The following is a 6,343-nucleotide window of genomic DNA, read 5'->3' as shown; positions in this document are numbered from 1 at the left end:
CAGCACCAACACGCTGCGGACGCCACACGCGGGCTCCCCGAGAACACGCCCCGGCGCCTTAAATATGACGGCGTCCCGGAAGTGCGTCATCAGAGCCCCCGGCCAACCCAGACCCTCCCAGAGTCCTTTCTAGGAATCTTGGAGGTCTACATCTTGGTGGTTCTCTGCTCCGGGAGACCAGCTAGCAGCAAGGGTAGGGCGGGCACGGTGGGCTGTTCCCCCAGCCCGGTTCCGAGTCGAGCCACCTGGACCGGCTCACGCACGATCAGACCTCCTCGGAAGGTGGGAGCCTAAGGCAGGAGCAAGGCATGGGGCTGGGGGAATGGGGGGAACGCGGAGCACTGAAAAACGGGGCTCCTGCGCACCCAGGGGACCGGGCCTGCCGAGGCTATCCCTCCCCTGGGGCCCTAGCCAGTTTCCTGCCCCAACTTGTCCAACCCCGCAAGACCCTGCCCCCGCCTGCTTCGGGGTCTCTCCCTCAAAGTCGTAGAGCAGGAATCAGGGCCCTGTCCGTGATTTGAACAGGGCTGAGTGGCCCATCAGGACAGAGGCGACTGAAATGAGTGCCAATGAAGTTGGAGGCACAGACTGAGTGAACTTCTTTTTTTTTTTTTTTGGAGAGGTTTTTGCTATAGGGCGCGAGAGCTCACCAGAAAGACAGAGACATAGAGACAGAAAGCGAGAAATCACCCCCCCAGGGGGTGGCCACGCCGCAATCCCGTCTCCTCCATTCTCCTCTCCGGATCTTGGGCACGCACGCACACGCGCCAGGCGTGAGCTTAAGCCACCGGGTCCAGGACTCGAATCGTGGTCGGCTACATGGGAGTTCATTGACATAGCCATTACGCTAACTGCTGGTCTCTGAGTGAACTTTCTGTACACCCTAAAGACCTCTGGAGTGCCACAAAGGTGGTGCTGTCTGTCATAGGCTGGAAGACCACCAAGGATAAGCGAGGGAAGGTCAGAAAGGGGAAGACATGAGGCCAAACCCCAGCTCTGAACTCCATCTCTGTCTTAACCTAGTTTATGCTGAACAGTCCAGTGCCACAAACGTCACCTGCCAGGTGTCCTCACATGTCTTGCTCTGACAGCCACCATGATGCCCATGTGGAGCTCAAAGTTGACCACTCTATGTCTCACTCACGGTCAGCCACGGTTCCCCCACGAAACACCCTCTGCCAAGAGGACTAGGAAAGGAGCAATGGGCCCTCAGGCTCATACAGCCAAGGCCAACACTTAGTACCCACTTGGTGGTTGTGTGGAACGTGGTCACCTCTTTTCAAGGTAATTATATCTCAAGTCTTTAGTGGTCAGCTCTCTAAAGGGGCTTCATTAGCCTCCAAAAGACCTTTAACCATGATCAGGGATCAGGGTCTCACTCCCTGCTTAGAGCAAACTGACTCATCACAGCTGTATGGTTGGGCAGGCATGCCGAGGCGAAATCAAAACCTATGCCACAGTAGTTGATATGTTTTAATAATAGTGTATGCATGGGACCAGCAGCTGATGTAGTGGCTATGTCACTGGACTCCCATGTAGTCAAGCGTGGTTCGAGTCCTGGACTGGTGGCTTAAACTCACGCCGAGTGTGTGTGTGCGCGTGCGTGCCTAAGATCCTGAGAGGATAATGGAGGAGACGGGATTGTGGTGTGGCCATCCCCCCAGGGAGTGATTCCTCGCTTTCTGTCTTTCTTTCTCTGTCTTTCTGACAAGCGCATGTGCCCTATAGTAAAAACCTCTCCAAAAAAAAAAAATTAGTGTATGCACACACACAAAAGACAGAGAGAAGCATCCTCAACAGGGTCTCCTCAACTGCTACGCGGCCTTCCTCCAGCCTTCTAGCTCCTCAGGATCCTGAGCACCCACACCTGTGCCAGGCAGGTTTTCGAGCTGTCTTGGAGATCTGAAACCCTAGTTGGCTATGACTTCCGGCCTTGCAGGGCACTCGTATAACCACTATACTGCAGCTGCCAGGCCTGATAATCATTTAAAGATAGCAATTTAGTTTCAGCACTACATGACTGCCTCTGACGTTCTAGTTTCAGCAACGCGTTACTGTCTCTAACTTTCAATGTAATGCAATTTCAATATTCAAAATGAGAAGTTTCATCTATCAAGCTCAAAGGACACATATTTACATAGTGTTTGGATATTTTTACACACTTGGCAAATTCTTTTTTTTTTAAAGATTTATTTATTTATTTATTCATTCATTCATTCATTCATTTTAATTTGACCAGAGAGAGACAGAGAGGGAGAGGGGAAAGTGAGAAAGCAAACCACCAGATCCAGGACTTGAACCGTGGCCGGCCACATGGGCGTGTCCAGCACCTTAACCACCACGCCACCTGCTGGTCCCCCTTTTTTTTTTTTTAAGAGGTTTTTGCTATAGGGCGCGTGCGCTCGCCAGACAGACAGAGAAAAACACAGAGACAGAAAGCGAGAAATCACCCCCCAGAGGGGATGGCCACGCCGCAATCCCTTCCCCTCCATTCTCCTCTTGAGATCTTGGGCACACATGCACACGCACCCAGTGTGAGTTTTAAGCCTCTGGGTCCGGGACGCGAGGTGCAGTTGACTATGTGGGAGTCCAGCAACATAGCCATTATGCTAACTGCTGGTCCCTACACTTGACAAATTCTTACACATTCAATTACTTTAAATATAACTGAAGTGGGACCAGCAGGTTGTGTGAAGGTTAAAGCATTGGACCCCTCATAGCCACCTTTGTGGTTTGAGCCTCAGACCCAGTGGCTTCAAAATTATGCCAGGCACATGTGCATGCGTGCATATATACATACCTAAGATCCGGAGAAGAGACTGGAGAAGAAAGGACTGTGGTGTGGCCATCCTCTCTAGGGGATGATTTCTCGTTTTCTGTCCCTCTGTCCCTCTCTGTCTGACGAGCGCATGCGCCCTATAGCCTCTCTCTGGCTAGGGCACATGCCCTTCAGCAAAAGAAAAAAAAACCTTAAAAAAAAAATATATATATATATATAACCTGGGGGCGGGAGGTGACATGGCGGTTTGAGGGCATTGGACTCCCATGTGGCTGCAATTTGAGTCTTGGATCCAGCAGCTTGCTTTCTCACTTTCCTCTGTCTTTCACTCTGTCCCTCTCTCGTCAAATATAAATAAATAAATAAAGTTAAATAATATAATTCTTTTTAAAATATATGTATAACCCAAATGAGCTTACTTTTAGCAATTTAGAGCTCCCCTGCTGTGTATAATCCATGCAGCTATGCCTAACACCTGCTAGCTATAGATAAGACAAACCCTGCTGCAGGTCTGCAGAGTTCTCTGACCCAGAGAATCCCAACTAGCTTCTGCACAACATGGCCTAGACACATAAGCCTTCTCTCCAATTTCTTTCTCTTGCGAGAGTTTCTTTGCCCACTTTGCCTTGTGAGTGGCAGCCTCACAGTCTCTGGAAAGACTCCTTCCATAAGGAACTTCCTCTGTAAATCTTGTGCAAATGCTCCCCACTAAAAAGTTGTTGTGCAAGCCAGCAGGTGGCATGGTGGTGAAGGCGCTGGACTACCACATGGCCAACCATGGTGCGAGTCCCAGACCTGACAGCTTGTTTTCTCAATTCCCCTCTCTCTCTTTCTCTCTCTGGTAAGTACACATGCCTTATGGAAATTTTTAAAAATAATAATAAATAAAATTAAATAAATAATTCCTAAAAAAAGTTATTGTGCAATATTGCCATTTCGTGGTCCTATCTTTTCCTTAATCAGCCCTGAAATCTTCAAAGTTGCCCCCATATGTCCCAACCCAGGGGGACAGCCGAACAGGTTTCCTGAGTGAAGGAGTGAGAGCCGGGACAAGCGGCGTAGTGTTACAGCACGGAGACGACAGTGTCGTCTGTTTATTGTGGGCAGCACGGTACAGCACAGAGACGACGCAGTGTCACAGCTCTTAAGGGTCGCGTCGTCTACTGTGAGCAGCATGGAGACGACGCGGTGTCACAGCTCTTAAGGGTCGTCCGGAGACGATGTAGTGTTACAGCTCTTCAGGGTCTCCCAAGTCGTCTGGAGATGATGCAGTGTCAGCTCTTCAGGATCTTCAGGGTCGTCTGGAGACTGCGCGGTGTTTCAGCTCTTCAGGCTCTTCAGTCATCATCTTCCTGGTCATCGTCGTCATCTGGCTACTGTGGGCCAGGCATCGTGGTTATATACACTCTGGTGGGTTGTAAACGGTGGGCCGTGATTGGTTGTAAACGGTGGGCCCTGATTGGTTGTAAACGGTGGGTTATGATTGGTTGCTTTTGGACCAATCATGAGGTGCCAGATATGCAAATTTGAGGGATTCTAGTGGCCAATCAGAGCAAGGTTTCGAAGGTCAGGTTTTTGGAACGGAACCAATCATGGTAATTGTTTGCTCTCTGAGAAACCTCGGCAGACTCGCTGGTGCGCAGCCTCCCACACCCATATCTAGAGCTTCTTGTATCTTCGGCTCCCTAATACCATGTATTTAATGCTGGCTGCATCGTTACTCATGAAATCACATCCTCCATTGCATCAGCTGCCAACCATGAATACGGGGTAAGGTTACAATGATTGCGAATAAAAGCCTTACCCAGAAAATGAAGGAAAATGCGAATGGTGATACTTTTCTGGGCATGTTAAACTTATCCTTTGGAACGTTATAACATAATTAACAAATCATACATATAATTATGACTTCTCTTAAATGGCTGTACCCACATTTCTGGAATGTGACATCTTTCAATGCTGGTTATGTCTCTCCCTTCCACATACTACTACCAGTAGACAGACTAAGCAGTGGGCTCATGGACAGAGTGACAAGGGCAGTTCAGTTCACCTAAGAAACATCCACCACCACCACCCACCCCTCAGGACAGTATGATGCCACTGCAGCAAGCAGAAGTATGTTGAAAGCCCTCAGAAGACTCAGTGTGACCACTCCAGAGAATTCCCTGACATGTTACCAGAGCCTGTGGAGGGGGCCAAGTGGTCACCCTGGGTGCCAGCAGTGAGGGGTACAAACGATAAATGATATTCACTACCACTGCTGTTGTTCTGAGCATTGTAGACCACAGGCAACATTGCAGTAAACACAAATGAGCAGGGCTGAAGAAAGGGCACACATACCCAGCTCAAACCCAAGAGTTGGCATTGGGCCTCTGGTAACCCAGATGCCTGAATACATTCTGTGTCTGATATAAGGGAGAGTCACTGAAAATCATTTTTAGTGTCACTCTGTATCTCAGTTTTATGTATTCCTATGAAAAAAACATCATGCTGGCTACCCTACTGGAAATGAGGTCCAACCACAGGGCCCTGAGAAAACTGTACACATATGTCTTCTGCAGTTCCTCAGGTGGCTTGATGTTTTAGACCATTACTGCATTGCTAAAGAAATACCTAAGACTGGGTGATATATAAAGAAATGGAGGTTTAGTTGACTCATGATTCTGGTGGCTTGAGGGTCAAAGGCATAGGACTGACAGGCCAGCCTACAACAGAGCCAACAGAAGCAGAGAGATCGGCAGTCACAGTCACATGGAGAGAGAAAGAGAGAGCGTGCTACAGGCAGCTCTCTTATAACACTCCACCATTGTAAGAACTAATAACCAAGAACTAGAACTCACTCAACTTTTCACAAAATAGCATTAATTGATTCATGAGGCCAATGCCTCCATGATCCGATAACATGATCCAATCACCACCTACTTAGACCAAATTCCAAAACATAAACCTTTGGGTAGCAAACCATTACCTAAACCACAATGCCTGGTCAAACTCCTTACACTGGAGAAACGTCACAGAGTAGCCTAAACAGAAGGAGTATGGTCCAGGGCCCACATAGGTCCTAGTCAATTATTGGAGCATCTCATTCAACGTACTGGGCCCAGCAACTCCCAGTCAACAACTTAAAAAATAAAGAGAAATTCCAGAATGCAGGACCCCTGATGTGCATGTTCTGGGGGGAGGGGGGAAGGCGGAGGGCGGCGCAAGACTCCTAGGTCTAACGGTGGCACTGGGAATGCACTTAAGTTCATGGACAAAGAGTTGCACATCCATTTCATGACAATGGCTAGAAGATGATCACATGGCTAAACCTACCTCTAGAGGCAACTGGAAAATTTAGACATTTCAATGAAAGCAGAAGAGAATGAATACTAGGAGACAAGTAGCAGTGGGTGCTGACTTTGAGATAGAGGCTGGAACAGTGACTATCGAGCTTTTCTATTTTCTCTATCATCAAAGACAGCAACGGAGCAAGGAGCTGAGAATGGCCAGAAGAGTCCATGTGGCACCTCAGTGTTTACTAGGAAAGAGCGGCCCCTCTGAACAAATAAACTCTCAAGGATA

Source organism: Tupaia chinensis, unplaced genomic scaffold, assembly GCF_000334495.1.
Source record: "Tupaia chinensis unplaced genomic scaffold, TupChi_1.0 Scaffold000451_2, whole genome shotgun sequence".
Lineage (NCBI taxonomy): Eukaryota > Metazoa > Chordata > Mammalia > Scandentia > Tupaiidae > Tupaia > Tupaia belangeri.
The sequence above is the reverse complement of the archived record's forward strand: the minus strand, read 5'-3'. Positions refer to the sequence as shown.